This window comes from Eleutherodactylus coqui, chromosome 5 (assembly GCF_035609145.1).
Source record: "Eleutherodactylus coqui strain aEleCoq1 chromosome 5, aEleCoq1.hap1, whole genome shotgun sequence".
Classification (NCBI taxonomy): Eukaryota; Metazoa; Chordata; class Amphibia; order Anura; family Eleutherodactylidae; genus Eleutherodactylus; species Eleutherodactylus coqui.
The window spans coordinates 252480624-252506910 of NC_089841.1; the positions used below are offsets into that span (position 1 = coordinate 252480624).

Consider the following 26287-nt stretch of genomic DNA (forward strand, 5'->3'; position numbering starts at 1 on the left):
AATGTGATGGCTGTTGATTGGCTGATTGATCCCAGCAATCGTATTGGTTCATCCGGCACTGCATTGATTGGCTGAACAAAGGTCAAAGAACCAATCACAGTCATTGATTTCTGTAGGCAGGATTTATGAATCGTGCAAGCAAGAAGTGATGTTGTATGAGTGGCCGAGGACTGCGGGAAGCGCGTCAGAGCTGTGGAGAGCAGCGATCTGGACCAAGTCTGCTGGGCAAGGATAATAACCCCTGAAAATAAGACCCAGTGCCTCTTTTGGGGCAGAAATCAATATAAGACAGGGTCTAATTTTCAGAGAAACGCAGCTGACATATCAGGGCTTAGTCACATGGGCGCATCGGCGCCCGTGTTACTGCAGGAAGAAGACGGCCGCACTTCAGGACGGACGTCTCTCTGCAGCGCTGGAAGAAAGAACATGTGACTGGCTTCATTGCCGGTCATGTGTTCTTTCTTCGGCGCTGCGGGGAGTCGTCTGTCCTGAAGTACGGCCATCTTCTTCATGCAGTAAGTTCTCAGTGACACGCGCCGATGTGCCCGTGTGACTAAGCCCTCACTGTGATCAGTGTGACAGGCACTACCTTATGTCACCCTCAGAGACGGGTGCAGAAAAATGGTGACAGATTCCCTTTAATATCATGCCTGTGTAAACAGCAGCCCAGGACCCGTAAATAGCGAGTATTGGTGTGCCTGCCCCTGGGAAGAGATTTTCCAAATGTGAGGAAAGGATTCCAGATAAGCATTATCTTCATGTACAGAATCAATAAAGTGCGTAACTGACATCAAAGCCAGCAGTAATGTAGGAGGAAACAGGAGAGGAAGCGATAAAATAATACTTTATATAGGCAGTGCATTGAGGTCAATATTGTTACACTCTATTTTAAAGGGGTCGTCCAGGTGCCCACCAGGGGATTCAACTGTTCACCTGTGGACCAGTCCGAGCCTGATGTTTAAAGGGATTGTCCAGATGTGAAGCAGTTGTCTAAAAATTGATCCAGGCCTGTTAAAACAATAAAAGCAGAGTTACCCCTGTCCCCCGGCAATCCGCTGCAGCAGCTCAATGGTCCTCGCAGTCTTTGTTTTGGAACAGCTACCATCTGACTGCTGCAGCCAATCAGAGGCATCTGAGCATTGATACCAGGAGAACGGCACCTGACCACGGTCTCTGATTGGCTGCAGCAGTCAGGTGGTAGTCATCCAAAAACCAAGACTAGGACTGTGGGGCTGCAGTGGGTAGAGGAGAGGGGTAAGTACTTCTGCTTTTATTGTTTTAACAGGCCGGGGTCAGTTTTTGGAAAATTGCCTCACACCCAGGCAACCCCTTTAACATCAGGCTTGGATTGGCCCACTAGGGAACAGGTGAACCCCCTGGTGGGCCGTCAGCCTGAAGTTTTCCCAGCCCCCAACAATCACACAGTGCAGCACTCTTTCTGCGTAGGTAGCATAGAGCATCTCAAGCGGCATCCTGAAAATGGAACATGGTTGCTTTCTTATCTGATCGGCACAATTACTGCAAGAGCCTGTTTATAGAGATGTTTTTTATTTATTACTACTTTTGCACAAGAAAAACAATTGAAACTGCATCATCGCATTCTAAGGGCTTATTCACACGTCCGTATATCGGCCGGATTTTCACGCCTAGCCGATATATGTTGTCCCTTTCTGCAGGCACAGGAGGCGGGCCAGGCGCAGTGCACTGAGGTCCCACCCCCTCTCCGGCCCTTGCCACTGTTTGCAATGGGAGGGGCGGGATGGAGGAGGAGCTACGTTCCACCTTGCCGCCTCCCATTGCAAATAGGGGCGGAGAGGGGGCGGGAGCTCAGTGCACTGCTCCCGGCCTCCCCTGCCTCCTCCCCCTGCAGAGAGGGACACCATATATCGGCCGGGCGTGAAAACCCTGCCGATCTACGGACGTGTGAATAAGCCCTTAGGCCCATAGTGTTTGTGTTTCTCCATCAGTCGAGCTCTGGGAGGGCTTGTTTTTTGCAGGAAGAGTTGTAGCTTTTATTAAGGTACCAATCTGAGGTACATGTGACTTTTGGATTGCTTTTTATGTGTTTTTTGGGGAGGCGAACAAAAGAAAAATATCAAATCTAGCATTAGTTTTTTAAAATTATTTTTGCAGCGTTCACCAGGCGCAATAAATAGCAGCACATTTTCATTGTCTGGGTCGTTATGAATGTGGTCATACTTATTATGTGTTCTTTTTTTTTTTAAATAGTGTTTTATCCAATTAAAAAGTTTTTGTGGGAAGAAACGTATATTCTATTTTTTTTAACTGGATTTTTTTCTTTAAGTTAGACTTTGTTGAACCTTTTTTTAACTAATTTTTAGTCCTTGAAGGCGACTTGAAGATCCAATTGTTTGATTGCCAGGATAGTACACTGCGTTGCTTATGTACTGCAGTCTACTAGAGGCCAATTACACAGGACGATAATTACCCAAAATTCATTCAAACGAACGAACTTGAACAATAATCGTCCCGTGTAAATGCAGAAAATCGTTTACTATTCGTTCACCTTCAGTCGGCATAAAAGGAGTTGCAAAATCGCGGGCTTCTCGCTGCGTGTAAGCGCTCCCCGTTCAGCCCTTCTCGTAGAAGGTGAAGCACTGAGCAAGCAGCAGCGATCCAGCTGTGTTCTCTGCCTGTCTAAGCACTCTGCATGAGCGCTAATGACCTTAGCGGTGACGTCAACGCTCGTGCACTCGTTCAGACAACTATCGTCCCACCTATATGGGACATAAGTCTATGACAGCAGCGTATTAGACTCTTCCAGAGGCGAGGTCTAACAGTCTTAGGCTGGATTCAGACGAACGTATATCAGCTGGGTTTTCACGCCGGCCGATATACGGCATCTCTCTCTGCAGGGGGGGGAGCCTGGAAGAGCCAGGAGCAGTGCTCTGAGCTCCCGCCCCCTCTCTGCCTCCTCTCCACCCCTCTGCACTATTTGCAATGGGGAGAGGCGGGGCGGGGGTGGGGCTAATTCACCAAACTTAGCCCTGGCTCTTTCACCCCCACCCCTGCAGATGAGGACACCGTATATCGGCTCGGCGTGAAAACCGAGCCAATATACGTTCGTCTGAATCCAGCCTTAGTTACACAGTAGATATTGATGCTTTTGTCAAGCCTCCAACTGCCATGGGAACCCATTGGTACCTAGTAGTCACATTGCAGGGTGCTGATGGATGACAGAAGGAGCCCCGTCCCCCTGTCATCTCCTTACATGCTGCAGTTGCAATTGATTGTGGCATATAAGGGGTTAAACTGCCAGGATCTGAGGTTTATCTGTAGCCGGCAGTTAGAGCAGGAGCCCGGCTGTCAGTAGTCAGCCAATCCCCCACCTTAAAAAGACATCATTGCAGGCTTACAGCCCATTAGTGAGGTCAGTAAAAAGGTGCATTAGGGTTAGTAAATTAGGCTGTTCCATGCTCCAGTCAAATCAACGCCGGCCACGAAGGGAGATAAATTGTAACTTTTTTCCATCAATTCCCCCTTTGTTGTTCCTTTAACAATTATTTTAAGTGACACGGGATGATAAAGGGTGAATGTTTTCTTTATCCAAGTGCTATTAAGTCAATGATCCCATCTGTTTCATATTGTAGCAGCTAATGAGTCTGGAAGGAGCTCCCCAGCAGTCGGAGGGTGTGCCAAAAAGAAAATAAAGTGTTGAGACTTAAGCAGCTTCCACAGTAATTATCTCCGAGCCCCACCCCAACAATGGCACGCCCGGGGAGTCAGAAGATGTTGTTGGCACATCCAGTATACTGACACAGTATTACCCTCCCCGGTATCTGCTTCATGCTACACTTCTAGTTTGGATGCTTCTGCTCCGCAGAGGGGATCGTTCCTCTGATATCTCCGAAGCTAATGACACCTAAAAGATTTGGAAATGTTGCTTGTAATTAAGCAGGGGTTGTTGGGGCGCGCCGGGATCTGGCTGATAAAAGCAGAGCACAGATGTGTAGCTGCGGCAGCGGTCTGTGCTACAGTCTACAGATTACATGCAATTATATTAGGCGCTATATCAAATAATATATCACATTGCTTAAATGACCGGCAGAGAAGAAGGAAGTCCCGTAGCAGCGCGGCAATCCCATTGATTCCTGCGCTGATGACAATGTTATGTCCGCTGCATAAACTGGGGGGTTTGCAGCAGTCAGACTGTCACTCATCAGTGAGGCCGGCTTCACACAAGCGTATTTACGCGCAATATGCAGAGAATGGAACCCCTTGATTCCAATGGGTTCATACACATTTTTGTATTTTTACGCGCAAGCAAAAAAAGCTACTTTTGAAAGCATTTGCACACCAGGGTCACCATAGAAGTCTATGGGGGGTGCATAAATGCATGCGCAATACGCTGCGCAATTCCACTGGAAAAGTACTATAGATGGGATTCCAAATGATATTCTTATATTCTGTATTTTATAGTTTTCCTTGTTGACTGATTCAAAAATGTAATATTTTGGAGCGTCTTGTAAAAAGCAGTTGGGCTTCCTCCACATTTTCCGTGCTGCTCATATCCTCGATGGACTGCTTTGGACCATTTTTCTTAAAACTTTTTTTGGGCTAAAGCTGAAGCAGTAAAGTTGAGACTTCCTGAGAACTTTTAACAGTTTCCTATTCCTGCTTCTCCAAACATCCAGCTTGATACTTTTTAATTTGACTTGCTTTTCTAAAATCTTTTGATGTTGACGTCTTGTTGGATTTGACATTATTTCTAGATTTTTCCTCCATTATTATTCTTGTACTGTTAAACATATTTACGTCAGTGAACACACTGGAGATCGGATGCCCTGAGACACCATGTTGGCATCATTACATCCCAGGCTGATTCTAAGCTGGTGGACGTCTTATTTCAGTGGGTATTTTGCTGTAATTGCATTAGGAGCAGTGGGGGGGGGGGGTGTTGTTTAAGACCATTTTCAAAGAAGTTTTAATGCAACAATATGGAGGCAGAAGGGTTAACTATATACAAGTCTCTATGAAGTTAAGAGCAGCATAAACTGGCTGCAATGGGAAAGTCTCCAGGCCTTCAGCCCTAAGAGGAAGAGTCTCCATTAGCAGGGGCCTTGTAGGAGATATCTCTATTAGAGATGTGCGAGCATACTTGTTAAGGACAAATACTTGAGCAAGTATCGACCTTTTCGAGTACCTGCCTGCTTGTCTGCAAAGATTTGGGTGCCAGCAGGGGTGAATGGTGGGTTGTGGGAGTGAGCAGAGGGGAGCCGGGACAAGCAGGCAGATACTCGAGAAGGACGGTACTCGCTCGAGCATTTGTCCTTAACGAGTATGCTCGCTCATCTCTAATCTCTACAGCAAATACAGTTCAGTAGGAACGATTGACGTCTTGTCCATAGAAGAGTCGCACGCTTAGGGCTCCTTCACACGGACGAATTTGCGCATGCAATATGCAGAGACTAGAACCCATCGATGTCAATGAGTTCTTACATATTTCCATATTTTGTGCGCACATTTTATACACACGAAAAAAGAAGCATGTCTAGTTTTGTGCGCATTTGTACACCAAAGATCCCCATAGAAGTCTAGAGGGTCGTGCAAATGCGCATGCAATATGGAGGATATGTGCAATACGCTGTGCAATTACGCTGGAGAAAGAACATATGTGAACCGTATTAGGCTAAATAGTCATTTAAAATAGGGTGTCTTTGTGCCCCGTGCGCCTACGAACATGATCTGTGGGCAGAAAACGTACAGCATAGGACTCCAGTGCGCTCACAAAAAAGACTCGTTGGCAGCACAAATACGTCGCACTGAGGCCCGCGAATTGCACATACGCTCATGTGAAGCCACCCTTGAGGTGTCATTACGACTAATGATCTATCGTTCACATGAGTGCCGATGTCAGAGTTGGCTTGTTCGCTCGTGTGGATATAGGCAGATAAATCGTTATCTCGCTCTTTCGCTAAACGGTCAGTCGTTTGCATCTGCTATATAAGTACATGAGAACAGCTGAACAATCGGTATTTAAACCGAACGATTGGTGAATGAGCCGACGATGACTTTCATGCCTGCATGAAATGAACGCTTATCATTCATTGTTTGATCGTTGGCTGCGTTTAAACTAAACAATTATCATTCATTTTCCACTCGTTTGAATGATTTTTTGAGTGATTATAGTTTCATGTAAAAGGGCCTTTCCACGGGGGGCTTTGAGTAATAGTTCTCAGGTTTGTTCACTCAATGCTTAGTTCTTTCTCCCACCCCTTCAGTATACTGGGTCAGGTGGGGCGCCTTTATGTAGAGACTGTCTCTGACCAAGAGCCCAAAGAATGACCACAATCCAAACGTTCCTCAGCCTCTCCTGTTATGGCAGACCCCCTCCCACACTGTCAGCTCAACCTCCACACCTTCACAGAAGTCATAGGCAAAGATTTAGTTGTAGCAAGAGCGTATGCCCACGAAAATGTTGGCACCACTACCTCTCAGAGCTACAGCCTGCAACACACCTACTCTCAGGTGTTACACAGCTCCTCTGGCTAGCCTTACGGTCACCTGAATCCTTCCTTACATGAGTGTGCTTCATGTGTTTATTCCCTTGTGCTCTCACGTAGTCTACGCCACACTATCAAGCAATGGCGGATCAACATTGCAGCATTTTGAGCGTCTGCCTAGGGCCCAAGCCTCCTGGGGAGCCCATGGCCTATTAATTGCTCATTACCTCCAGCGCATTCCTAATGGGCCACTATGGCAAAAACACATTTTTCCACACTTGGTCTCCTTTGTGTATTCCATTCACTTCCATGCAGTACAAGCAACTGAACTGAGGCTTTTTTACTGTCAATTTCACATCAATCCCATGATGCTTCAGCATAGCATTAGCTGAGGTTATACCATTCTGCATGCTGGGCGGAACAGTTTAATTATCATTACATTCTATATTCACCTAAATAAACTACAGACCATATGTATGCAATTAGGAGGATGAGCTGTGATCTCCTCAATTATACCTGTGTGACAGGAGCTGTGTGATTATCATCAGTGTGCCAGGAGTGCCTGTGTCCTCCTCTATGCAGTTTCTGTGGTAGATCCATGTGACAGCATTACACAAACTGAGAATCTGACTAGAAAATGAATACATAACCCCAAGTATGTTTGAGCTGGTCAGAACTGAGATCACATGATCATCTGAAGAAAAAGGGACCAGGAGTTTCAAATAGAAAGGAGTAACTAACCAACTTATACAAACTGGGGGGACAACCAATTAATGAATGAATTAAAAGAATCACCGACGTGGCCCTTTAAGTTACCAGAAAAGGGATGGGGCCTCCAAGCAGCAGCAGCAGCATTTTTTCTTCTTTGGTGTGAAAGCTGCCCCTGAGCTGCCTTCTTCCTCACTCTTCTGCCTCCTTCAGTTCCCGGCCAATTTCTGCACTCCAGTCCTCCAAGTGCTCCATAGACTGGCAGGTAAGTATGAGTGCATGTATGAGAAATATAGGTATGTAAAAAGCACACTTCACCCAAATATACATGTGTGTGTACAGTGCCAGTCAAACATTTTAGAACACCTCAATTTTTCCAGTTTTTATTGATATTTACAGAATTTAATGTCTGAAATGCACTTTGAAATGAAATCAGAGATCAGATAAAGAAGTTAAGATGAATAAGAATAATGGATTAACTTTGTTTCACCAAACTAAATATAGATTTCTGGCGCTTTACAGTCACCCCCACTAGCTGATATAAGAGCTTTAGACAATCAAGGCATTTTATCTACAATAACATTCAGATATTCAGAGATTTCTTTCCAACGTTGTTGCAGAAGTTCCCACAAATATTCTGAACTTGTAGGTTGCTTTGTTTTCACCCTTCTGTTCGGTTCATCCCAAACAAGGTCAATGGGGTTTACATCTGGAGACTGTGCAGGCCATTCTATTCTTTGCAGCCTACCAGCTTCTTCTTGTCTTCTTAAGTAATTCTGACATAACCTAGAAGTATGTTTTGGATCATTGCCTTGCTGTAAAATTGAACCCCCTGATCCCCTGACGAACCAGGCGTACACCAGAGGGTATTGCATGGCATATTAAAATACTGTAGTAGCCCTTTTTGTCCAGTGTGATAGACACCATGTGCAAGTTACCAATTCTGGATTCAGTAAAAGAGCCCTAGAAACATCACGCTTCCTCCTCCATGTTTGACAGTTAGTGTCACGCACTGAGGAACCATCCTTTCACTTACTCAACAGCGTACAAAAACTCTGCATGCAGTACCAAAGATGTCAAATTTTGATTCATCAGTCTCTACGACCTTCTTCCACTCTTCAGTAGTCCACTGGAGGTGCTGCTTGGCACAGGCAAGTCTTATTTTTTTATTTTTCAATCTCCGCAGTGGCTTTCTTACTGATTCTCTACCTGCAGATAGAAGTCTTCTCTTCACAGTTGAAATGGAAACGTGTTTATCTTTTGCTGCATTAAGCTGTGCTTGAAGATTTCATGCTGCGAGGCGCTGATCACACAGACTGTTGGCTCTAAAAAACTTTGTATTGGCCTTTGATCATCCAGACCTCTTCCTATCAGATTCCTCCAGTTTCCAAGTGCCTTTTGATGGTATAGGAAACTGTACTGACTGCCACCTTGGCTTTCTTTGCAATTTCTTTGTAGGCCAGACCTGCACTTATATAATTGTCTGTCTGTCTTCTCTGGCAATTGCATTTTTCTTGCCATTATAATAGCAATGTGTTCTGTTCCGAAGAGCAAAACTGTCCAAAACCTTTGCTGCAGGCTGTTATAATGCAGTCTCTTCCAACACTGGTTATAGAGAATCAAAGGGTTTAAAAGTAATCTACAAAAGTTGAGACACCTGTAGGAATAGTTTGCATCCAATTTCAAACCATAATTTGCTTTCTGTGCTGCAGAGCAGCTGTCCTTGATGTATTCCCTGAAAAAAGCCGTTTGGTTAAAATCATAAATTCAGATTATTGTTGCTTAAGTTAGGTTAAAATTTTTAAATATTTTTATGAGTTTGAACCTTTGAACTATTTCAGACTATTTGCTGGACTTGAACGATGTTAACTGTCAAAAATAACTGGAAAAATTGAGGTGTTCTATAACTTTTAAACGGTAGTGTATAAGTTAGGCTTCGCTCACATCAGCGTTTGTAGCTCTGAGTTCTATTGACATGCAGGACAAAATGACTGCATACAGTTGTATTTCATCCTGTAAAATGCTGGTCAGCCGGATGGAAACCAAACAGACCTGATTATAGTCTGTGGGGTCCATTTGGCACCATTGAGTTCAGGATGACATGCTGTGGTGCTGCACTTGATACTCATTGAGGGTATTAAAGAAAACATTATAATTTAATATTGTTTTACTGTAAGGCACAGTGGTATCCAATATAAAGTAAAGCCTCAAAGACCTGGCGCTGGAAGATATGGCCCAAAATGCCGGGATTGGGGGAACGAAAATGGCAGACAGCATGAGTACACTGGGGCGAAGAAACGTTGCTTGTCTTATATATGGTGAGTGAGAAAAAAAGGGGGCCTTTTCCCACCCTGAGTTAGTTGGGAGTAGTTGTGGTGAAGCTCTAATACAGATATGTACATTAAAGTTGGAGGCAATATTCTGATAGCACACTATCCCTATAAAAGGTCCTGTGATCATCCTACTTATCTGTGGAGCGATCGCCCTGACAAGAGTGCCCTCACTCAATGGAGGCTTACCCTGCTGTAACCTTTCAAAACACTTAAACCAACACCACATCTAACCCCATCATGTTTCAATTCCAATCCAGGAGAAACGCATTGCAATTGGATATGGTGTTGGTCTTAGGGTTTTGTAGGGTTAAAGCAGGGTTAGCCTCTATTGAGTGGAAGCGCTCTTGTCAGGGCGATCACTCCACAGATAAGTAAGGTGATCGCAGGGCTCTCTATAGGGTGAGTATGCTATCAGAACATTGCCTCCAATTTAGGATGATCATCCCTTAAAATCATCTATCTGCATCATAGTTTGAATCAACATCCGTGACTACTGCAGTAATACCAGCTGTGTAACCCTTGATTCTAAGGGCTTAGTCACATGGGCGCATCCGGGCGCCGATGCGCCAGTCTTCCTGCATGAAGAAGACGTCTGCACCTACAGTGCGGCAATCTCTCCGCAGTGCCAGAAGAAAGAACACATGACAGGCAATGGAGCCGGTCATGTGTTCTTTCTCCGCTCCTGCAGTGCGGCCGTCTTATCCTGCAAGAAGACCGGCGCATCGGCGCCCGTGTGACTGAGCCCTAAGATCACACGCATATTTTTTATTATTTTCTATGAGTATATTGGCGTGACTAATGATTTTAAAATATTAGGGGCGTAGAAACCTATAAGGGGACAAGAACAAGGGTTTGGAAGAGTTGCTAGGACCATGACCACCCCGTGCCACATGGTCCCTCCATGACAACCAGCTCAATCAGAGCGGAAAAGAAAGAGCTAGGATAAATCCGGGGGTCAGAAGTTGTCATCATATCCAACAACAATACAACATTGGAACAATGTATATAGAACACAAATAAACAAATGTGGAAGTCTGGGGATCATATAGTGCCGGACATCTACTCCATACAAAAACATAAAAGGAGAAAGCCAGAGAAGGGAAATGTGATGTAGCTGAATTGTAGAAAACTCTGATGCATGATGTGTGCTTGTATGGAGGCATCTACGTTCTGTGAAAGGTAGCCCCTATATTCCGGTGACTGTACAAAGGCCAGCCACCAACCCCGAGTGGAGCAATACGGTTCTGCTGAGGCTTTGGAATTGGAAATTAATCTCTCCATTCTCTGGAGGTTATTAATTTCTTGGAACAATTGTGTTATCAATATATGGATTTCATAATCCTGCTGGCTTACTGATATGTATGCGTGGAACTTCTATGTGATCTTCGAGATGGCTCATTTATAAAGGAATGAAGATAATTGAATTTGAGGTCTCCGTGGTTTCTCCTGTTGGTTTTGTATCACATTAAGAACACAAGGCCATGGCTGTGAATCTTTATACAATGTTCCAGCTCTCCATAGAATGACTCTCCTTCTCTGTGCCACATACAGAGGGTTGTAATTTTCATTCTGCACATCTGCTCCATCCGACTGTGTCGCTGGGATACAATAAGCCCATGTTTTCTCAAAGGATTCAAACCAAAAGTATAACAGCCATTAACTGTAATTTAGTTTTGTAAAACCTACCAAGAATTTTACGCTGACTTCTACTAACAGACACACCAATGGCAAGACTTCAGATCCAGTATCTTCCAATTTATTATGCACTACACAACAAGTTAGAAAATCAAGTGCACTCTTTGTACAAAAAACAATTGAGCCCCCAGAACGAATTGTTGTTTTGCTGCAAAATTAGGCATGTAGTTCCATCTCAGGCAGATCTGTAAATGATGAGAGTTGTGGTGATTAGATGAACGGTCTTGCCCCCGGAGGTCCTAAAAGTAGTTCCTCCCTTGGCCTATAAAAGGCTCTCCGAGGCCCCTTGGGTAGTGACCTCTTCTTCCACTTGTGTAGAGCTTGTTGACCACTAGACGCCTCTACGATGCAGAGAAGAGATTTCACCCAGTTACCAGAGTCTGAGAGGGGCACATTATTGGGATGTGAGAAGCTGGATGGTCGTATCGATAAATTGTCCCCACCGGGCTGTTCTGATCAGACTGTTAGGAGGTGTTGGGTCCATTGGATGTGTGAGGGCACACAAGGTGACATGGGCTTAGGCCGCCCTCAACAGACCACAGTAGAGAGGATTATCCTTTTAGCAGTCTAACAGTTTGTGGTTTTAACCAGCCTTAGTTTGGGCGCTGAACGACGGCCATGTTTGTGTCTTTTACGTGGAGCAGCACACTGCCCCCTGCTGGTGTGATGGCCTGGGGGGGCCATCGTATACGACAGTCTGTCCCTGCTAGTAGTGGTACGAGTGTCAATGACAGTTCAGCAATATCCTGCAGCCACATGTGTTCCTCTCAGGGAGGCCTCCAAGAGGCATTTTCCAGCAGGATAATGCTCAGCCGCACATACAAGGATGTCACAGGAATGTCCCCACAACATTGGCGCACTTATATGGCTGCCCTGTCACCACATATTTTAAAAATAGACCATCTGGGATGCCAGCATCAGCAGCCTAAGGGTTTGTATGATCTGGAGGCTCAGTTACAGCAAATGTGGAGCGATATGCCGCAGAATACCATATAGAACCTGTATGCCTCCATGCCTGCCCGTATCACATCTTGTATCCAAGCTAGAAGCGGTACAACCGGGTACTAGAGCCTCCATGCCTGCCCATATCACATCTTGTATCCAAGCTAGAAGCGGTACAACAGGGTACTAGAACCTCCATGCCCATTCGTCTCTCATCTTGTATCCAAGCTAGAGGCAGTACAACAGGGTACTAGAGCCTCCATGCCTGCCCATAACATCTTGTATCCAAGCTAGAAGCGATACAACAGGGTACTAGAGCCTCCATGCCCGCCTGTATCACATCTTGTATCCAAGCTATAAGCAGTACAACAGGGTACCAGAGCCTCCATGCCTGCCCGTAACACATTTGTATCCAAGCTAGAAGCGATACAACAGGGTACTAGAGCCTCCATGCCCGCCCTTATCACATCTTGTATCCAAGCTAGAAGCGATACAACAGGGTACTAGAGCTTCTATGCCCGCCTGTATCACATCTTGTATTTAAGCTAGAAGCAATACAACAGGGTACTAGAACCTCCATGCCCACCTGTATCACATCTTGTATCCAAGCTAGAGGCGGTACAACAGCGTACTATAGCCTCCATGCCCACCCGTATCACATCTTGTATCCAAGCTAGAGGCGGTACAACAGGGTACTAGAGCCTCCATGCCCACCCTTATCACATCTTGTATCCAAGCTAGAAGCGATACAACAGGGTACTAGAGCTTCTATGCCCGCCTGTATCACATCTTGTATTTAAGCTAGAAGCAATACAACAGGGTACTAGAACCTCCATGCCCACCCGTATCACATCTTGTATCCAAGCTAGAGGCGGTACAACAGGGTACTATAGCCTCCATGCCAGCCAGTTTCACATCTTGTATCCAAGCTAGAGGCGGTACAACAGGGTACTATAGCCTCCATGCCTGCCCATATCACATCTTGTATCCAAGCTAGAGGCGGTACAACAGGGTACTAGAGCCTCCATGCCTGTTCGTATCACATCTTATATCCAAGCTAGAGGCGGTACAACAGGGTACTAGAGCCTCCATGCCCACCCATTTCACATCTTGTATCCAAGCTAGAGGCGGTACAACAGGGTACTAGAGCCTCCATGCCTGCCCGTATCACATCTTGTATCCAAGCTAGAGGCGGTACAACAGGGTACTAGAGCCTCCATGCCTGTTCGTATCACATCTTATATCCAAGCTAGAGGCGGTACAACAGGGTTCAAGTGTTCAGTTTTGCTCTGATGTTGTAATCACTTACTTATATCAATGTTACAATCACACAGAGAAAGTTTCATTTGATTCTGTCAACTTCTAGGGAAGGGATTGCTTTTGACAATGGGTGTACAAAGGTAATGTCAGTAACATGATTAGGAAGATGATTTACCTTAATTGCATGTATATTATGGTAAAATACAAGGAGCGGCAGAAGTACATGTGATGCAATGAAAAGTGTGTGGTGTATATTATATCAGGAAAAGGCTTCATACACACAATGATATGTGAAACATCAAATCCATGGGGCCATACGGGAAATCTCTATGCCTCCATGTCGAATCCCATATGGAGATATTTACAGGGAATTCTGTAGTGATTTACTCTTCTAGGTAAGAATAAGGCCTTCTTCACATGGGCTACAAGATGCATGTATGTGAAGCTCATGGTTTCCAGTGGGTTCTTTCACATGATATGTTTTATAGCCTGAAAGAACCCATTGGAAACCATGAGCCTCACATACATGCGCTTTGTAGCGCTACAAAGTCGTACGATTTTGTGGCCCGTGTGAATATGGCCTAATTTAATTGTGCATAAAGATCTAGAAACATTTGGCTGTAATGTTTAAAATTACTTTAATGGTTTGTGAGGCGAGCTGCAGCTGGATAATACGCAATATACCCAACACACCCATAAAAACTACATTCTAGAGCAGGTCTTCCCTACAAATAGAACCAGAGATAGAATTCATTGACGAGTGACAATAAAGCAGTCAATGTCCTGCTCAAATTACTAGTTAGTAGGAAAAAACAAGCAGAACTTCTCCACCCAAATGTGTATATGATGTCATTGGCGCTCATGTGTGATAATCTCACGTTACCTGACAGATGGCAGGACAACCTGTAATTAAGATGTTTAAAGTTAAGGATGATGCGTAACACTCTTTTTTTTTCAAAGACTTGCTAATTAAAACATTAGAGAGGGTTCACGCAGAGTTACAGTGTGTGACATAGTATGTTAGGCTGAATGAAGACAATGTCCATATAGTTCATCTGGTTCAACCCCCCCCCCCCCCTTGTTGATCCAGAGGAAAGCCAAAAAAACCAACAAGTGAATTTAGCTCATTTGGAGGGAAAAAATCCCTTCCTGACTCCACAATGGCAGCCAGTGTAATCCCCGGATCAACATTTGAGATCAACAACCCCACTGGTCCCTTACTGTCTATATCCTATAATATCGTAGCACTCTAGAAAGATGTCTAGTCCTCTCTTAAACTCCTCTATGGATTCTGCCATCACCACGTCCACAGGCAGAGAGTTCCACAGTCTCACTGCACTTACAGTAAAGAACCCCCTTCTATGTTAGTGATGAAACCTGCTTTCTTCTAGACATAGAGGGTGCCCTCTTGATTCCGTCGCAGTCCTGGGTATAAACAGATCATGGGAGAGATCCTATGAGAGATTTATTAATTTAGTCGCCTTTCTTTGAACCCTCTCAAACACTGCAACATCCTTTCTGAGCATCAGTGTCCAGAACTGTATTTCATGTGAGGCCTGACAAGTGCCTTATATAGTGGAAGAATAATGTTCTCGTCCCTCGCCCCTATGCCTCTTTTAATGCACCCCAAAGACTTTATTAGCCTTTGCAGCAACTGACTGGCATTGGTTACTCCAGTTAAGTCTACAGTCCACTAGTACCCCCAGGTCTTTTTCCATATCACTTTTCCCCAGCAGTACCCCATTTAGTGTATATTGGTGACATCCGTTTCTCTTACCCATGGGCGTAACCTCACATTTATCCACATTGAACTTCATTTGCCATTTTTCTACCCAAGCCCCCAGTTTATCTAGTAGTCCTTAGAGTGTGTTCACATAGGGGAGTTTCACGCACAAGTTCTGTCCGATAGCGATATGGACAAATTCATGCGTGTGCAATTCTGCAAGATTGAAAAATCACTGCATGTCCTCTTTTTGGGTGATTCCTTTTTAAGAAAAAAAAACACTCACATGCCACGCATTTTGCTTGGAAGTGCGATGCCAATTTTTACCATTGAAGCTATTGCAAAAATGCACATTAAAAATCACAAGTAAATAGATACAATGTGTTTTTTAAGCAAAAATGCATCCAGCCCTCATCTAGAAGCGGAAGCTTTTAGGCCACTCTGACGTGCGTTCACAAATCGTGGTGCCTTACTGCGATTTCATGTGGCATTTTCAAACACATCTGACAGCGATTGACAGTGTTTTATAAACACACCCCATCATTGGAATGGGTAATGAGGAGCGTTAAAAAGCGCTAAAACATGCGAAAATCGTGTGCTGGACTGCAAAGCCCATTGAAATCAATGGGAGCATTGTAACGCTTGAAACGCGCTAATTGCGTAAAAACCAGGCTGTGTGAGAGCAGCCTCAGAGAGCAATATCAGTATGGGTTTCTCGGACCAATATTGCGAGGATCGCTCAGTGAACGGAGGTGGAGCGGGCCGAAGATCCCTCCGTTCCCAGTACACAGGCCGGCATTGATGGATGGTTTATCTATTTACACAGGTGGATCATCGTTTGATTTTTATGCCTTCGGAAACTGAACGACCAACAAATTATCATTCGTTGTTCCGTCATTGCCGACATTTACATTGAATGATATCGTTCAGATCTACACAATCCAGCGAGAATCTGAACAATTATCATTAAGTGTAAAACGGCTCCAAGTGAAGCCTTTGGAATTTCCTGGCCTTCTACATTGGGTACTAACAAAGTGCAGTCTGACATTATCTAAGTAACTATTACAGACAAACACAATCTAACTGAAGGTGCTTTTACCCGGATCATTCAGTGTAAACGCGGCCAACGATTGAACTAAAAACCATAATTCGTTCACTTATCGTTCATTTCATGCAAGCGTAAAAATCATCGTTGGCTCGTTCGCCAATCGTTCAGTGTAAACAGCGCCCGTTCCGCCGTTCTCACTCCCCGGGACAGAGAACTCAACGATCCTGTTAAAAAAGAGAAACTATTTATCTTCGTGTTTAAACTGACCGCCGAGTGAACGAGCAAAATGTGACATCGTCTGCTCATTCGCCTGCGCAAATGATTATCGCTATGTGTAAAAGTACGCTAAACCAGCAGCACACAAACAGTTGTAGCGTTCACATCTACTGCGCACATGGAGTAACCATCCCTAATGCAGGAAGAAAACCTAGAATTTAATAACCCATGTAATTTGTAGAGTCATCTGTAGGTCTTCTGCCGTTCCTCTTGGGTTCTTTCCCAACTCTTTCATTGCCTGTTGTGCTTTTTGAGTGGTGATAGCAGAAATGGGTCATTCCACATGGCGCATCGCAGCATCTACTGCAGGGCCTGCATAGCCACAGATTGGTCAGAGTGCCCATGCGGACCACTGTCCACTGCCGAAAGCACCTACAGTAGGTACATAAGTATCAGAACTGGACCATGCAGCAATGAAGGAAGGGAGCCTGGCCTGATGACTTGTACGTCATGTGGTCTGCCTGGGGAGTGTCACTTGCCTGGGGAAATGATGCCGCCAAGGCAAGCCAGTGTAGGTAGTGTGATGTTTTGCTGGGAAACCCTGGGTACTGGCATTTATGTGGATGCTAGGCTGCTTTCACATTAGCATGGCACCTCCATTGCAGATTCGGCACAAAATGCCAGAAGAAAAAGTCCCGCATAAAGGATTTTTTAATTTGATGAAATACCCAGAAACCAAATGGACACCGTTAAAGTTTCAATCAATGAGGTCCGTTTGGTGCCGGTCAGTTCCATTATAAGATCGATCTGTTTGGCCAGGGGATTCCACTTTCTTGCTCCCACGATGGAACCTTTGCTTGTGGGTGTGACAGCAGCCTTACTGTGACGCGTTCCACCTCCCTAAACATAGCTGGAAGCCCAAGCGCACCTCTGCATGACAATGGGATTAGGTTTTGAATGCTAACAGCATATTCTGCCACAACCTAGGAATGAAATCACATTCACATTGAATATTCAGAACTCTAAGCCATCTAAAGGTCATGATGTTGTAAAAGCTCCAACTGCGTTACAAGTATTTTTCTGGATGGTATTACAATATATTTTTATGTTTCACATTTCAAGGATCGTTGCATTGTACCGGGAATCAGGAACTTTGTTATCCTCCGTATATTTCAAACTTAATAAATCTAACTTTTCCCTTTCTGGTTCCTTTTGACCTGGATCTGTGACTACTGCTGCCAGTCACTGGCTATAGAAGGTCACTGCTGTGGCCAGTAATTGGCTGCAGCAGTCACATGTCCTGGTCAGCAGCAACCAGGAAGGACAGAGTGGTTGTGAAGCAATTTCAAGTGGTGGGAAAACCCCTTTAATAAATTTTGAGGTGACATAGTTGTCCCCTTGACTTTTTGCCAGAACTTGTACATGTCTGTGTATAATTTGTTCCATGACTTTTGGAGTGCACCATTTTGACAAGAAAGATTGTAATATAGTAACAAAAACCAAAAAAGGCCATATTACAATTCAGAAATGCCGTGTCCTTTTACTTTGTGCAAATAGTCAAAAACGTTTAAACCCAGATTTACCTTCTACCATGTAGTTTGTGTTCCAAGTAAGCTTTAGTTTATCAATTATTGCCAGATAGTCTAAGATCTTCAAAAGGGGGCCAAGGTTGATCCAGACCCTTGTTGCCCATTGCCATATATATATTAGGCCACGCTCACAATCCGGTCTATGTTTCCATTGCTTGGCTCTGTGATAGTAGTCTAACAATGAAGATAGTAGAGTTGAGCGAACGTACTCTGCTGAGCTTTTATGCTTGTTCGAGTATTAGCATATTCAATGGTGCTCGCTACTTGAGCGAGCATCATATCGTGTTTGACCCCGCCCCACGTCAACGGTAGTTTGTGGCTGGCTTGGGGAGGAGAGAGAGGAGAGAGGGAGAGAGGGGGAAAAAAAAAAACCTCGGCACCCGGCGGGTCCCATACAAAAATGCTCGAGTCTCCTATTAAAGTCAATGCGGTTCGTTACTCGAATACAGCTCTCAAATTTTACGAAAAGCTTGACTCGAATAACGAGGACCCGAGCATTTGGGTACTCGCTCATCTCTAAAAGATACCATAGGAGCCAGATTTGGCATTTAACTATAATGGACTCCATCAGACTTCCAGCAATCCCCTGAACAAAGTAGCGCTGCATGATGTGCTATTTCATCCGGGAATGTGTTCTGGATGTGCAGCGGAAGCTCACAATGAAGCCTCCAATGCAGATGTGAACATGGTCTTAGTCTGCCATTGGAAAGGCTTGTTATAGTTTTGAGCTTTAAAATTGATCCATGGTTAAATGTATCCATCTGATAACTTTGCTGCAGTGGTGTAAATATCTTAGGCAGTGTTCACCACACATTCAGCATATGCATCTGTACATATGCTGAGTCAGATCAGTCCATAGACCTTACAAATGCCAATAGAGCTCTCCTTTGGTATCTGATGGGCAGGAATATGTCTGCAGTAGCACAGTTGGTCACTGCAAAAATAAAGCATACCATGTAGTGTGTGTTTTGTTTTTTTTGTTTTTTTTTAACATGTGGATGACGTATGCTACTGTGTGATATACAGCAGCATACATTATGGTATTATCATTGCTGTATACTTCAAATGTAGCTCCTAAACATGATGCAAATAGAGCCTTATCACAAATTGTGGTATGAGCATAACTAGTGCTGTAGTTTGTAAGTGACTTTTACCCTTTATGTGCACCAACATACCCATAGCCATTATAGAGATGGTGTTCATTCAGATGCCACACGGAGTCCAGATAGTAATCAATAAACAAAGCTTTTTCTTAGACGTCTCTGGATCTCCAGAAGGCGGGTGAGGGTGTGTCAGGAATGCACATTCTAGAAACACAAGCAAAACACTCTGCGGTTGAGGTTAATACAGTATCAATGATTTCCTTTGTCTCTATAGTTACACGACTGCAACCAATTAGGAGGGCAGCCACCTATGGAATACGCAACGCTTCATGGAAAAATATCTGTTTATACATATTTATTCAGGAAAAACAGAAAGTAGGAGAAAGAACGTAAAACAAAACACGATCTGCGGCTATCGCTGGTCATCTACCAGGAAGCGGAGAAGTAAAGCTCTCCAGTAAGAAAATGTGCATTTAGTTCCGTCACCATTTATCTTTGTACTGCTAGTAAATTGTTAATTGTACACGTAGGCCGGCTTCGCACGAGTGTATGCGTAGTTGTACGCTCCTTAGTGCAACATTTTCGTGCCATGAACACTAATTTACTGCTCTTTTTCTGCCCGTAGGACGTGTTCTCTTGCCCGTGGGGCACTAAGACGCAACGACTGAATTGGCTAATTCTTCTAATCGTTTCCAGATGTGTTCTTTTTCCAGCGGAATTACGCAGTCTTTCATGCGTCTCCTTGCGTATTGCACGTGTATTTGCACCCCCCATTGATTTGTATGGGGACTTTTGATGCGCAAATACGCAGAAAGATAGGGCATGTTCCATCTTTTTTTGCACAGCCGATATGCGTGCGCTGAATAATTATAAATAATTTAGCACTATACAGTAATATTTATTTACTACGGTTTTGGGTTGACTTGTTTAGAGGGAACAGTATCCTGGTCCCTTACTGCTCCACTCACCATCTAACGAGCTACACAGGCTTAGGGCTGCCTGCCAACGGACAATAGTGCATTGCGTTACTTGCAGCGATAATCCGGCCGCAGGTAACGCAGTGCACGCTTTCGATAGTGTTGTTATGGAAAGCGCAGCCCCCTGTCCACGAGCGGACAATCATAGCGATTCTCCACTTGCGGGACTCAGACTGCAGCATGCCGCGATTCCCTGCAGTGAGCCTTGCTGTCAGATAGGCTCACCACAGAGAGCTGTCAGTTCTCTCCCCGGCGGCAGAATATCGCTAGCTATATTGCGCCTCGCCCGTGGACAGGGGAAGGAACATTGGCTACTGCCTCTTTTTTAGTTTTAAATGGACTATTGTCTATCGAACCCTCCAAAGAGAGTAGATGGGAAATAACTTGCGGCTGTGGGAATATCCCTTTAAGTTTGCTACTTGTGTCCACGGCACAGTTGCCATCCTTGGCTGTGGCCCTGGAGCCAGGTTAAGGGACACACATGAGAACTGACATGACAAGCTGATTTCTTACAGTTCTATCGCAAATATTGACTCCTGTTTCACTATATTTTCCTTTCATTTGTTTTGTTGTTCCCTATTTTGCATATCCTCCTTGATCTGCCCTAATGGTTTCATTTTTTCCCTAGCATTTATATTATGCTTATATTTGCATACACAGGCAGATTTTACATACAGCTAACCATCTCTTCCCACACTCCGTGTTGAATTTCCATCTTGACTCTGTAGCAGAAGTTTTTCCCTTGTTCTCAATTGATAACACTTCTGTTGGGGCCACGGTTTCTTTCAGTTAGTCGGTAAGGACCCTTTACTACAACTTGATAACAGCAGTTTGGCAAGCGCTGATGAACACGATTGGCGCTTGTTTAAGGCCGGCTTCACACGAGTGTAAGTGTATTTGTGTGACGGCTGTGCTTTTTTGTGCACGCATGGTGCGTGGAGTTGTGCACTCAAAAAACACACAATCACACTCCCATTGATTTCAATGGACAATTGTTTAATTAGTTTAATATTTGCTATTTTAGTAATAGATAGTGCAAGTGCGTCCGTGTGGATAAGCCCTAAGTGGCCATCACACAGGTGAATTGATACCCCATGGGGGATGGACAATTGCTCATGTGAATATTCATTCCCCAATTCATTTAATTGCTTTTAGCAGCCCATCTACAGGGGGAGGTGAGCTGACAATGATAATTTTTTACTGCACTACAGGCCGATAAGCCGACGGAGTGTTTGATAGTTCGCCAGCTGATCAGAGGCGTATTCACACAGTCTGATGATGAAGTTAACTAATGTTGCGTTCGTATCCCATCATCCGCTGCATAGAAGAGCCATAAGATCTGTAAGCAGGCAAATTAGCATTTTTGGACTTGCGCCAATATTTGTTTTAGAAATGCAAATTACAAGGTGATTTCATAATTTTTACCTCAACCTAGTGGAAAAACCTGCCATTCATTAAAGGGCCTTATTTTCATTTGTTTGAGGTATGAAGCTAGAATGTTCTGCTATAAAACAAACATTGTTTTGTCTTATAGCGGTGACGATCTATGGCTACCTATTAGGGTGGTTTCATACCGGCCTCGGGGTGAAAAAGTCTAATCCTGCGGATTCCATAATTTTTGTCAGAGGTTGTATGTTCTGCATACTTAAAGGGGTTGTCTCGCGAAACCAAGTGGGGTTATACACTTCTGTATGGCCATATTAATGCACTTTGTAATATACATCGTGCATTAAATATGAGCCATACAGAAGTTATTCACTTACCTGCTCCGTTGCTAGCGTCCTCGTCTCCATGGTTCCGTCTAAATTCGCTGGCAGCTTGCTTTTTTAGACGCGCATGCGCAGTCCGGTCTTCTCCTTTCAGCACGAGCCGCTTCAGTGTGCTCCCCGCTACAGCTCTTCTGCGCATGCGCAGACGAGCTGTCACTGCTCGGGAGCGCGCTGGAGCGGCCATTCTGTACCTTCCTCTGTTAGAGGAAGGTGCAGAAACTGGAGCTGCCGTCCGCAGAAGCCGCCCAGCTGTCCTGCCGTCCAGGTAAGTGATGGGCCGGGGGGGGGGGCTGTCGTCGCTGTGATGCGCCGGGGGGGCTGCCGCTGCGATGGGGGGTCTGTCGCTAGGCCGGGGGGGGCTGCCGCTGCGATGGGGGGTCTGTCGCTAGGCCGGGGGGGGCTGTCGCTGCGATGGGGTGGCTGTCGCTAGGCCGGGGGGGGGCTGTCGCTGCGATGGGGGGGCTGTCGCTAGGCCGGGGGGGCTGTCGCTGCGATGGGGGGGCTGTCGCTAGGCCGGGGGGGGCTGTCGCTGCGATGGGGGGTCTGTCGCTAGGCCGGGGGGGGCTGTCCCTAGGCCGGGGGGAACTAGCGCTGGGCCAGGGGGGTAAGTGATGGGTCGGGGGTGATGTTCACTGACAGGTGAAGGCCCCGGAGCCCAGCGCTGGGCTCCGGGGCCTTCACCTGGGCTGAGGGTCTAGCGCTGGGGAGCCGGGAGCGTAGTGCTGGGGAGCCGGGGGCTAGCGCCGGTTACCTGCTGCCTGGCGGTGGGTGACTGGTCGGCGGCTGCGGGGCGTCTGGTCGGCGGCTGCGGGGCGTCTGGTCGGCGGCTGCGGGGCGTCTGGTCGGCGGCTGCGCGGCGTCTGGTCGGCGGCTGCAGGGCGTCCGGTTGCCATGGAGACACAGCTGGCAGCGTCTCGGGAGCGCGCACGTCGGGCTGCAGCGAGCGACGGGGAAAGAGCCGGCGGCCATCTTGGGGAAACTTTTATAAGTTGCTGAAACGCTGGAACGGTAAGTACGAACCAGCTAGGAAAGTCATTTACAGGGGTAATTAGTAATGTATGTTTAATTAGGAGGATTGGGCAAAAAAAAAAAATCACTGCTTCCTCGAGACATCTCCTTTAATACACACAAGATCATACGCATACGTTTCAGGTCAGTGTGACCACAAGATCCTCCTATAACATTGTACATGTTAATGCTAATAAGGGGTCCTCCCATGAAGGACATCATATTTAAAGAGTGCTCCAATTAGTATTATTAAGAATTATTAACCATTAATGTCAGGGTGCTGTACATAGGAAAAACATCAGGAAGAAAAAACATGAACTAAATGACTTACAAACTGATATGGAGGGAGAGGCCACTTCATAGAATCATAGAATGGTAGAGTTGGAAGGGACCTCCGGGTCATCAGGTCCAACCCCCTGCTCAGTGCAGGATTTACTAAATCATCCCAGACAGATGTCTGTCCAGCCTTTGTTTGAACACTTCCTTGATTGTAAGCACTTCCCACAAGAGCTTACAATCCACAAGATAGGTAAAGATGAAAGAAAAAGGGGTAGCGCAAAACCCAAAAGGTGTCAAAAGCTTGAGTCCCAGGTGTAAAACTAGGGCCCAAAAACTTAGAAGAGGGGTATTGAAAATTAGTGGTGGACAGGATCTACGGTAAGAAAGAACTGGTACGTTGGTGCAAATCTCCAGTGAAAACACTTAAGGCAATGAAATAAAATATCCGACTTCTCTTTTATTTAGTAAATTGAGACCAGCGGTAGGATACATGTTTCAGGGTGAGCGCCTTCATCAGTCATGCTGGGAGGTACTTAATAGTAGCACTAGGATAGTGACTCTGGAGAGGAGAGACCTGAAGCGGTGACACCGGGGAGCAGAAGTGGATGGGGTACACACACCATTCTACTGCTACCAGTGATGTACCTCACAGCATCACCCCGAAACGCGTATGCTACTGCTGGTTTTAATGTTCTAAACAAAAGAGAAGTCAGATATTTTATCCCATTCCCTCATGTCTTTTCACTGGAGAGTTATGCCGACTTACCCGTCCTTTCTTTCCATACAATCTACAAGGGAAGGAAGTAGGAGACAGTAGCTGAGGGTACAAGCTGCTTGCATAGTGGTAGTTTGGAGAGGTAAAAAGGAAGGGGTTGAGCACGGCCTGGGAGGATAGTCTATAAACAAGAGTCTTCCTTAGATGCATCCTCCCTTTTCTTTGGATAGAAACAAAAAAACACCAATTTATGGTGGTATAAACTGTTTTTTTTTGTTTTTTTTTAAAGGAGTACATATAAGTAGGGTAAACACATAGGGAAAAATGTATGTTTGTCTAAAATGAAAACAGAGGAGTGGAGCTAAATAGAACATCTCCTGCTTCATCTGCTGCTGTAGGCTTTTCTGAAGAGGCAGGTTTTTGTGTTCTTTTTGAAGCTTTCCAAGGTGGTGGAGAGTGAGTTCCAGAGTATAGGTGACACATAGGGGAATTGTGGAGAGGATTATGTCAGGAGCAGACTAGAGGAGAACCGATAAGAAGCAGTTGGAGACTAGAGATCATGTGTGGGAAGGTATCAGGATATTATGGCAGAGATGGATGTAGGGGGTCAGGCTCTGACTAGCCTTGCACGTCACTGATAATATCCTGAATTGGATTCTCTGGACAACGGGTAGCCAGTTAAGTGATTGGGAGAGGCTGGGGGTAATGAGGAGAGATGGATTAGATGGGCAGCAGAACCAAGAGTGGATTGGAAAGCTGCAAGCATGTTGGATGGAATGCCACAAAGAAGGATGTTACAGTAGTCCAGGCAGTAGATGATGAGGGCATGCACTAGTTGTAAACTAAAAAGGGACTATATCAGCAACTGCCAGAGGTGAAATGAGACTGGTTCTGTCTAGAGCCCAAACTCAGTAGCACCTGGAGGGACATATTTAAGCAAAAAAAAAAAAAATGATACAACTATCGTTATGCTCCAACTACTGTAAAAGACTTTAATAGGGCTATTTATAGGATTTCTGGACTTCTGATGTTAAAAGGATTCATGACCTCTTTAATTCAAGCTCGTTACCTGCAATTTAAAGGGTTGTCTAGTTTATAATTAAAAATAAAAGTTTTATAGCCAGATGTTATAAAGAATGGCCGTGATCTTACAGCCCAGGATTGTGGCATAACCCGCTGCACTGCTACTCACAATCACACATTAGTGTCTTCGTATTGTAGGATAACCCTTTTAAGAAGTGTATCAGGAAACAAAGACATCATAACTGATGCACCTTCAAATGATCCCACACAGTTTGAGCCAAGGTGAGAGAAGATTAGAACATACTGGCTGATCCTGAAGCTCTCATAAAGCAAAAACATTGATCTGAAAGGGAGTCTTTATCTGGCGAGATAGAACTGCTTGGCTGCACATCCTTATCTGTAGGTTTTTTTTATGTGTGAGGATACAGTGCCATATGCAGAACAGCAAAGGGCAATCTACAGTCTTCTGTTGACCATGGCAGATGCTGATCCTCTGTACTCATAGGGGATGATAAGACAATATGAGCTTTGGTTTCCCGAGTGCATATGGGTGTTTTTTGTCTCTACCCCGACATATTGGCAATCAGTGCTTTGAAACAGGAGTGAAAGACATCTCGTTCATCATTCAGTCGATGGCTGCATACACACTGAACGATTATCATTCAGATTCTTGCTGGATCACGGGACTCCAAATGATAATCGTTCCGTGTAAAAGCTCCTTGACACTTATTTGCTATGGGTGTATATCAGTACTGGAGTATGGAGCACTACCACAAAGCAGATAAAACAGTTCTTTCAAGTTGTAGGGTGGTTTCATGCACAGCTTTTAAAAAATAACAAAAACAGTTTTTTCATGCAGGTTTTTTATGCCAAGGCCGGAAATGGATTTCGAAAGAACGGGCAATCTATAAGAAAGGACGTATACTTCTCCTTCCAGCTGGAAGCACTTCTGACTTTGGCTCAAATACTATATCAAAACACTGCAAAATAGCATTTTCCAAAAAAATGCTGTTTGAAACTATCCTAAGCACAGAAGAATATTTGTTTGGAACAGACTGTGATAAACTCCTAAGGACCGAGGGGTTTCATGTCTTTTGGAAGAATACATTTTCAAAGTAAATATTTTTCTTATTTCAGTCTACCAAACGTTTCTGGACATATTGACCTTTCGTAAACTATTTAAATAGCAATCCAATAACTAAATCCCTAACTTTTTAGTTTATTGGTATTGCACATTGAAAAATGTACATAAGTTAAAAGAAAATGACCTTTTACCCTTTTACGTATGACGGCACCCCTGAAGAGGCCCTCCCACCGCTGAACAGGAAACCTGAGAAGATAAAAGCGGGACACAACTCTCCTTACCTCAATTCAGGTTTCCTGTCTAGATGGATAGGTCCTGGGTACACCATCTGAGGACAAAGGGACATACCTG

At 44.9% G+C, this 26287-nt stretch overlaps 1 long non-coding RNA gene across 2 annotated transcripts in view; it reads left to right on the top strand.

The window, feature by feature from the left end:
- Positions 1–26287, top strand: part of LOC136628519 (uncharacterized) — a 34902-nt gene that overhangs the window by 5862 nt on the left and 2753 nt on the right. For both annotated transcript variants that reach the window (XR_010792882.1, XR_010792883.1), the window contains exon 3: positions 25712–25967. This is a non-coding gene — a long non-coding RNA (uncharacterized lncRNA). The remainder of the gene's footprint in view (positions 1–25711; positions 25968–26287) is intronic.